We start from the raw sequence: 9579 nt of genomic DNA, 5'->3' as shown, positions 1-9579 counted from the left end.
AATAGAGAAACGCTCCACCTGTAAGAGCCAAGGTGTTTTTTTATGTGGTACAATAGCTTATTCCTTGAAGCAGGCTTAATAGTAAATGAGTTACTGAACTCACTGAAATCAAAAGAGGCAGGATCTCGCTCAGTAAACCTCAAAATGGGAACAAGCCTGAATTCTGGCCACGCTGCAGCTGAACTCTGAAAGCCTGGAGGACGAGATCACCGTGCCAGCTGTTACTGCCAGAGTGCAGAGGGCATGTTGGGATTTAATAAGCTACAGCTATAGCCCGCGCATTATGTTGGGAGCAGGATACGGCTGAAGAGCATTGCTGTTACACCATCCGCTGAAACAAGCTCTTGCCAAGCTTCTCGGGTGGCTCATAGGGGTAGGTAGGTGGTGGAAAATCAGCCGCAGATGGCACTGTTTGAACTGTCTGAGCTTTTTACATTTACCTACCAGCCAATACAAAACAAGCAATGTCCTCATCTGTTAATTTCCTTAGGTTTTCCTGCCTGGCTTTTGCAAATGGCAAATGGCATAAGAGGTAAGTATTTTTTTTTTTATTTTTTTTTGCTGTTACATATTAGTTTCAGCTAGCTTTAGAATCAAAACTGTATTTTTTTTATTTTGTGTGTGTGTGTTGGTGTGATGATATTTCGGGATAATGGAAGGTTAGAAAGTGCTGCCTGAAACCATGCTCACCTGTCATAGATTTGAGATGAATTTTTGGTAGGAGCAAAATAATACCACAATATCTAATGATAATCACATTTTTGAAGGGAAATACAATTCTGTTTTTTGAAAGAATAATAATGCCTTTTCAGATTCATTCTCCTTCAGTGGAATTACATAAGAAAACACCTTCTTGCTGACATTTCTACAGGAAATACCAGGAAACTGAGCATTCCTTACCTTATGGCACTTGCATAAAAACATGCTTTCCTGCATTATTTCATTTAGAAATGGAAAAAAATTGCTTTTCTTGTGTTACAGTGTTTTCAGCAAAAATCTTGAAAATATACTTCCCAGGCTTACCAACTGTGTGGATACTCCAAATCGCACTTAATTTGCTGTGCTTATTGCTTATATGAAGCAGTCATGTAAAGCTTTTTTAAACATGCTTCTGGTATTATTTGAACGGCAAGGGAAATGTGAAGTTCTTGGCTGTGCATTTCTTTCACCTGGGCTCATGGGTTCACAAACGAATTTCAGGAGACCAGTGTCTGGGTTTTTCTTCGTTGCTAAATGAAGATTCTTCCTGATGACTTTCTGCCCTAGATCTTACAGAGAAAGTCATGAACCCCTGCTCTGTGTTGATGAATTAGCATCCCAAATTATGGCAGTGGCTGAGACTATTGTCACCTTCTTTCTGTTTCTAGAACTGCCCTTCTTTTTTTTTTTTTTTTCTCCAGCTGTTTTCATTTCCCACTGACATTTCATCTTTTTTCAGGTTTCTCTTTTGTCTTCTCACTTCTCCCTCAACAGTAAGATCTTTACCTTGCCCGGAGAAAGCTGCTAATACTCTAAGGTTGTTGGTCCTTCACTAATGGTCTTGTTTCAAGGCTTTTGACGGAAGTCAACGATGACAACATCTCAGGTCTAAGAACTTACCATACTTGTTCTTGTTTTCAGTTTCAAACATGGTCTCCTTCTATGCTGTGAAGAGATCCTGTGCAAACTACATGTGATCTGCATGGAAGCCAATAACAACTGGTAAAGCCCAACCACACTGGAGTCTGTGGAGGTTTGGCTGGAGACATGAATTTGTCCCCTTTCTTGTAATGAGCTGCAGAGGGACATCGCTAAGGGCAGGCCCTGAAGAAGACGTTGAAGATGGCTTGGCCTTTGCTGCATGCTTGTGTAAATTAAGGAAAACCATTTGGAGGGAGGTGAGCTTGGAGTAGGGTACCTCTTCCATCTCCAGTCAGCAGGGCAGGTTCTGGCAGCCAGGGCTCATCCCACCGTCCCAGGCAAGAGAAGGACAGCTGGTGGGTGCTGGGGACAGCATCAACCCCAGGCATCAGACATCTCTCTGGAGATGGGGATGAGCTGAAGCTATGCCAGGACATGGGCCTGTGGGGAGACAAACTGCAGCAAGGGAGGTCTTGACCAGAGACCTGGAAAGCAGTTTTCACCATAAGGATGCTGGCAGGGGTACCCAGGAAGGCTGTGAAATCCCCCTGCTTGGCAGTATTCAAAGCACAGATGAAACAAGACCCTTAGCAACCTTATCTAGTTCAAAGCTGGCCATGTTATAGGTAGGTGTGTTGGGCCAGATGACTTTCAAGAGGTTCTTCCTAACCAAACCATTCAATAATTCAAAGTCACACTGCCACAAGCATGGAGGGAATCAAAGACCAGAAGTAGGTACCTGTTGTTTTTGAGCAGCTTCTTGGAGACAATACAGATATAAAGATGTCTCAGCAGATCTATTAGAAAATGAATACAGCCCCCCCCCCCCCCCCCCCAATTCTCCCCAATATTCCTGAGACTCTTCTCTTTCCATTCTCCAAGATCACTCATAAATTGGGAAGAACAAGACATGCAGAGCCTTCCTGTGGCATTGCAGCGGGAGCTGCAGATTGGTAGGTCATGTGCAGGGTAGGTTCTTCGTCCCCGTCCAAGACCATGAGTTTTGGTAGGACCAGAATTCTTCTCCGAATCCTATCAGAAGTCTCTGCAAAATCCACTTGATCCTCTTCTGACAGGCAAGATGGTATGAGGGCTTGCAATCTTCATGCTGCAAGGCCATTAGCAATTCTTGTACCTCAGGTGACTTATTAATGTCTTACTTGACAACTCAGATTTAAATGCATGTTGAAAAATGTCTTTATACTGTCGGAGCTCATTAGGTTTTATGCACAAAACAAAATCATTATTCAGAGATTTGGAACTGCTTTACTAAAGTGGGCATCTATTGAATATCCCCAATGCAATTCTTCCTTCTAATACGGTAATTCGTTATCTGTATTTAATTATCTGCAAGGTGAAAGGTTGCTGGGCAGTGTTGTTCAGCAATGGCCCAATGGAAATTTTTAAGTACTTTCACTCTGGGCTGACTGTCTTTACAGATCAATCTTACTGCTAATGACAACCAATACTTTCAGATGTGATTACAGACTAGCTCCATCTTTTCATGAGCCGAGACTCTTTGGAATCATATGTATTGATCTTTTTAATAGAAGTCAAGAAAAATGAAATTACCGTGCCTTCTTTTTGCAAAACTATGATAAATGGGAAGTTGGAAAGTTACAGAAGATTTTTTTTCTGTTGTGGATTATTTTAATCACTAAAAATGATGGTCTTTTTAATAATGTTTGTCTTTCCATTATGCACATTTGCAGCAAAGCCAAAACTTATTTTTGTATTACTTTATATAACCACATTTAAGCAAAGACATGTCAGAATTGCCTGCTGGTATATTTAGGTAACTATCAAGTAGATTCTAGGCTAGAGGAGAAACCTGCTTTTAGATGCCAAGAGATTGTATTTTCTTGGCATCTACGAGTATAACCTAATTTTTAGAACAGCATTTTGGGATGTCTACAATCAAGTATTCATCTGTTTCTTATATAGAGCTTACCCTTCATTGCGTGTAATATTGTGATAAAAGACTTTACCTATGTGCATTTTCTTTCTTCCTGGAAGTGTCATACTGGCTTTCACTTTTCCAGTTTTCAATGGCAATATATGTCACATGGCTCTGTCTCTTGCTTCATTCCTTTCTTCATGTTTATAAACCTCTAGTATTTTACAACAAAATGTGCCTATTGTACCCTGCCCTTGAGGCCTAGAAGACAGTGTTTTGGCTTTATATTGTGCTATAAACATATGTGCACCCCACTGAGAATAACATTTGCTAGCCTGACTTCTCATCCTTGTGCCAACAGAACGGAAGTAAAAATATGTTAGATCCCACAGTAATTGTAGCTATTCCTCTTGGATAAATTCCATTGCCAAGGTAGCGGGTAAGATAAATCTTGGTGACACAATGGCAGAAGAAAAGATATGGATAAATCATAGGAGTGATGGAAGATATATACTGGTGGCTCTCACTGGTATTAATTGGAAGATACATACATGACCTACAGATATTTAAAATCAGAGGCACTGGCAAACTCTCCTCAGTTTGAAAGGCAGTGTTATACTTTCTTATTGCTTGATTGATCCTCAGTTCTTTTCAATCTTCTATGTTGTAAATCCATGCTCTTTTCAAACTTATTTCCACAAAGCAATTTCCTTTTTTTCTAATCACACCCCCCATAATAATTTTTAACTTCCCCTTCACTTTTCATTATGCCTTTTGTTACAGAAATCTTCAACACCCAGTCATCTGGTTTTATTGCTGTCCTTGAAACTCAATATTTTTCAGTCAGGTTACTTTCTGAACACTTTGGTAACCTGTATCTTGCTGTTTTTAGGGATCCAGACTTAACACCTTTTGTGCATATTTTCAGCTTCGGAAGTCTGTGGTTTTTTAAGCCATGATACACAGAATTTACGTTTAGTTCAAGGAGTTCCTAAACTGTATGTATGTGACTGAGTCCACTGTGTGTGGAGTGTACACCAAGGGCACTGTATGTCTGCCCTGTTTTGTTTCTGCTTGTTTCATAACCTCCTGCTGCTGGCCACTGTTGGACACAGGTTACTGAGCGGGATGGGTTTGGGTAGATTCAGTGCGAAGGTCTTCTGCTGACATCTCTATCCCACAGATCCTTGCTCTCGCTGCTCTTGCTGTGCCTATTTTTCTTTGAATATCCTGTTCACAGGAATTATTACTCTTACAATGTTGAAAAACCCCTCAGAACCTCACTGATTATAATTTTATGATATATCTTTTTGTGATGGACTAGATCTTCTAAAAGTAAGCTTCTATATTTCATATAGACTGGGGTCTGTCTGTATTGCAGATGGACTAAGCCAGGTGATAAAAACATTTTGTGACATGCTGTGCTCAGCTGCAGACAATCCAGTACTTAAATGAGAAGTCTGAGAAAAAAAACAAAACCAAAAACCAATTGTCTATTAATTGCTTTAAGTATACCTCAATATTTTCATTAAAAACAGTGAACAATGTTTCAGAATGTCTTGCAACCATTCATGCGCAGTCAAAACCAGCCGGTTATTTTCTGTGGCCTTCTTAGACTTTGTTTTACAGAGTTGTGTCTAACTGATTTTACCTAGGAAAGCTGTCCCTTTGTGATTTAATGAAGTTGTGAAATTAACCACTGTGGTAAGAAGACTGTAGAATTGCATCGCAATATATTTATTTCAGTTTATCTGGAAAAGTCAAGTTATTCTGCCAGTATAGTTTTAGTCACGAAAAAAACATTTCTTTGGGAAAAGAACGTCTTTGACTGGCTCAAAGATGCCTTGTTTTGAACACTAGAAGCTCATTTGTTGGCATGGTGAAATAGAGAACACTACAGTTGCCATCTGAAAGATGAGTAACATTGCTGATTTAGTTCTGTGAACCACTGGCTTTGTGAAAGATTTTTTTGCCAGTGGATAGCATGTGATGAATAATACATAGCATAGGTGTTCTTCCATCCTGCTTATATGAGTTCTCAGCTCATATTAAACATTTTTTTTAGCAAGCATTGCACTGTATGTGTACTAAAAGTTGTTACAGTATGTCCAAATCAGCCTGGATTAAATAACTTAAACCATTCAGTTTAGTCCATCTAACACTTATGCACATAAGTGAATCTATTTATTTGAATGTATTCTTTAAACTCAAAGGTCCAGCTACTCCTGTGTTACTGCATCCCTTGAGGAGTTTCATTATTAAATTGAATAATCCTGATAAGATGTGTCTGGGTACCTGTATCACTTGTGTGTCAAAGGAAGGAGGACATTGCTATTGCTCTGAGTATTTCCACCTTTTTCTTCCTTAATGTAAGTATTTATGGGATGAACATGAAACAAAGGTTAGCTGTACAAATAATGCTTTACATGTAGAATAGCTTGCAGGATCAGGCAGGATGTAATTTTATTTTTTTCTTTAGTGTGGCTGTGTTTCTCATCTGGGCAGGAAGCAAAGACCGGTGTATTGAGGTAGAAGGGAAAACCTGAAATTAAATAGGGTGATATAAGCTAGAGACAGTTTTCAGCATGTTTTTTCTCATCTCAATTCCTTTTTTTTCTTTTATGGCTCTCTGTATAATTTTTTTTGTTTCAGTCTACCCTCTTACATAGTAAATGTACTAATTTCTTTGCTAAAGCAAATAAGATAAGAGAATGCACTATTTTTCTAAATGTTGAGAAACTTGGCTTTACATAACCTTGAAATTTTCTGCACAGCTCAGAGGGAAAAATCATCAGTTTTGTCTGTGTAGAGCTTTATTCTTGTTCTTTAGCACCATTACTCTTTGGTATGTGCAACACTTGGGTTGTGTGACAGCTAGTCACTATTCCATTTCTATAAAGACTTCGCATGTTATTATGGAGTCTGACAGATCACTACCAAAGCTTATAGCACAGTCCACAAATGCACAGCAGTTATTGCTAAAAAGTCAGCATTTCCTTGCACTTATCATGTAGTGGCATCAAAAATCCACAGTTGTTTCTCATTTAAATGACAGAGAAAAATAGTTTATCTATCCATCCATCCATCTATCTATCTATAGTTAGTGCTGCTTCATAAAATTTGTCAATGTTAATGTTTAGCAGATTAGAATAAGATCTTATTTTCTTACTTCAGAAAGAAAGGTTAATTTGGAAAAGAAGATGAAATATACATAGTACCCAGTGAATTAGGAATGTGAAGGAGGGAAAGAAGAGAAGGAAAGCATTTGGCAGAAAAGAGAAGTGACAGGGATGGGATGAGCACTTGCATCAACAGTTTTGTCAGATCTGTGTGTCCTACTATAGTGAAGAGATAAACTGGTTTCCACCAGGCACCTTGAGTGTTGCTGAAGCTTTGCAAAAGGTTAAATCAAAGAGTAGTCAGCTCTCAATGTGACCTCTAGTTCATCTAAGATGGTCTTTCCTCCATCTTAAGTATTAAAAAAGACTGAAAAGTAATCAACAACTTGGTGTGGGTTTACAGTGGTCAGGACTATAGTTTTGGTTATCTTGAAAAGATCTGCAATATTCTGAAATGGCAATGAAAGAGTTAAATCTGTATTGAGTATCCCCAGAAGAATAAGTCAAACACTAGTTATTTAAAATGGGAAAATATTTGGGCTGGTAAAGAATTTTTTCCATTCAACTATATTTAATGGAAAACTTTTTCTGATGAAACAATTTTTTTTAATGAAAAGTCTAATGGAAATCAGCTGTCTGGTTGTTGTTTGGTTTGTTGTGTTTTGTTTTTTTTTTCTCGGAAAATTTTGGCTTGTTGAAAGAAGAAATTATAAAGAAGACAGGAAAAGAACACTTCAACAAAGATTCGAATATTTGGAACATAGTGGTGGCTACTGAATGGTTAAATATTCTGCTGTCTAAAAAGTCAAATTACCAACAAATATAAAAGCTGGTGTTGCCCCAAAGGGTTCTTGATGCTGCGCATGTCTAAGTGTAAGTGGTGAGAAGAGTGCTGAAACATGCCTTTCTGGTGGGGCTTCCAATCCCACTTCCACAGAAATAAATGAAAATACACTTTTTGACTACCGTAGGAAGAGAACTGGGACCTGGGATCTAGGGCTTTCATGAATATGCTGTGTGCTGAGGAAATGAATCTTAGGAGACCGGCTGCAGCTGATGGCCAGCAAAGGGAAATTCATGTCTGCAGATGGAAGTATGACAGTTGGCAACAGACTCTAACAGAAATTGTTTTCTCTCTGGAATTTGATAACTGTTAATTCTTCATCTACTTGGCTTCCGCCAATGAACACAGTACTTTTCACTGATAAGAAATTCGTATTGTTAAACTCCACATGAACTCAAAAAAATATTAAGGTATAAATGCTTACCAGCAAATATGAGCAGCAAATGTCAGAGAAAATTTAATAATTGAGCTTAATAAAATAAGCTTGTTTTTGGAACCTTGCTTTATATGTTTCTGAAAGAACAATCACTCTTATGAAACTAAGTCAGGAATGAAATGTAGCGTACGGCTAATTGGGAAAGGATCAATAGATCTAGCAAAGCCATGGGAGCCTTAGGAGTCCTTCTAAATGGCAATATAAAGCAGTGTTGGTTTAACAGTCTGCTCCATTTATCTGCCCTTCTGCCTTATGAGGGACTGAATAACTAATGCAATGGCATGGTATGGGTTGTCCTTGATGGGAGGTGCGGCTGGTAAACCAATATCTCGTGTGAGGCCCTGAGCAAGGTGAGATGGTGACTTGAAATGAACGCTGATGAAGGCTTCCCACCAGTGTAGCCTACAATGGGGTACTTCATCTACACGACTGATTCTCCATTTGTCATGCTAGGAATGGTTTGTAGCATTAGAACACATGAATAATATAATTTTTGTGTCCCTTTACCTATCAATCCATTTAAATGAATCTATTGTGATTCAGTTAGTTCCAGCCTGCCCTCACTCCCCATGAAGGAGCAAAGGACAGAGAAACGGCAGCCGCCCCAAGTCTCCCCATCCATGGCCGGGCACTTTGCCGTGAGCATAGCCCCCGGCTACAAGTGGGGAAGGTGAAGTGAGGAAAGAAGGAAAAAGAAAGGTAGGTATAGCTCAACTGGAGTAGAGAAAACAGGGAATTGACATGAGATGCACCATAAATCACAGGTATTCAGTTATGCAGACTGAAATAAATGAGTGAGAAGGGACAGAAACCTTGGAGAAGTAAGTACAGGAAAAAATGGTTGTGTATGGGACTGGTAAAGAAGGCAATGGAGACAAGGGCAAGTATAAAGGCAGTCTGAGCTGGAGACCATCTGCTTGTCAAATTCAGAGGTCCTGGTGCAAATTAAGGAGGTATTCCTGAAAGATGTCTCCAGCATTTCCCAGCATGGAAAGCAATAAGTAAATGTCAGGCTGCTACTCCCCCTTTAATTAGAGTAGGGCTCAACAAACTATCTGCAACAAAACATGCTTAGACATGCTAGCGAGCCAGCTCTAGCTTCCTGATAAGGGATGCTTCTTCTGTTCTGTGCCAAGACTGTGGAGGATCCTGTCTTTATGTTGGTCCTGCAGAAGGTCCAGCACAAACTTCAGGCCAGTGAAAAGGAAACTCTCATCACACCACATCACATCAATCACATACCACATATCAAATCACACCATGCCTTTCTTAGTCCACCCATCATATGCTCTGAGAAATGTCTCAGTCTTCCCTGGTTTTGTACTCACAGTAGGGTCAGCAGAGCTACTGTCACTGCCATCTTCATGCTAAGAGCTTTCATTCTCAGTGGGAACTTTACATTATTCTGGTTACTTTAAAGATGTCCTGTGCTGTTTACATGGCACACACAATTCAGCAATACTGCAGTATAAGAAGGTCTTCTCGCTTGTCCTGGACTGGGGTGAAACAGCAAGTTACCACTGTTTTACTACTCCTCTTGTTTATGAGTCAGTATGGCAGTCTCTTTTTTTTCCTAGCAATACATTGATGAAACAGGTGGCAAGTATCAGGAAAGTGTCTGAAAAATGTGATCCAAATGAAATCTTCTTTCCTGTAACATCTC

The 9579-nt window shown here is 39.4% G+C and overlaps 1 long non-coding RNA gene across 2 annotated transcripts; it reads left to right on the top strand.

The window, feature by feature from the left end:
- The first annotated feature begins 200 nt into the window (after positions 1-200).
- LOC130145270 (uncharacterized) lies at positions 201-7924 on the top strand. Of its 2 annotated transcripts, XR_008820459.1 has the most exons (4): positions 201-532; positions 1621-1877; positions 2503-7509; positions 7608-7924. It is a non-coding gene; the product is annotated as an uncharacterized LOC130145270 (long non-coding RNA). The 2 variants fall into 2 exon arrangements; XR_008820460.1 differs by having other exon boundaries at positions 2503-7924.
- Positions 7925-9579: the final 1655 nt, after the last annotated feature.

The sequence above is a fragment of the Falco biarmicus genome, chromosome 2 (genome assembly GCF_023638135.1).
Source record: "Falco biarmicus isolate bFalBia1 chromosome 2, bFalBia1.pri, whole genome shotgun sequence".
Lineage (NCBI taxonomy): Eukaryota > Metazoa > Chordata > Aves > Falconiformes > Falconidae > Falco > Falco biarmicus.
Note: the sequence above shows the minus strand (reverse complement) of the source record. Positions and strands in the feature narration are given on the sequence as shown.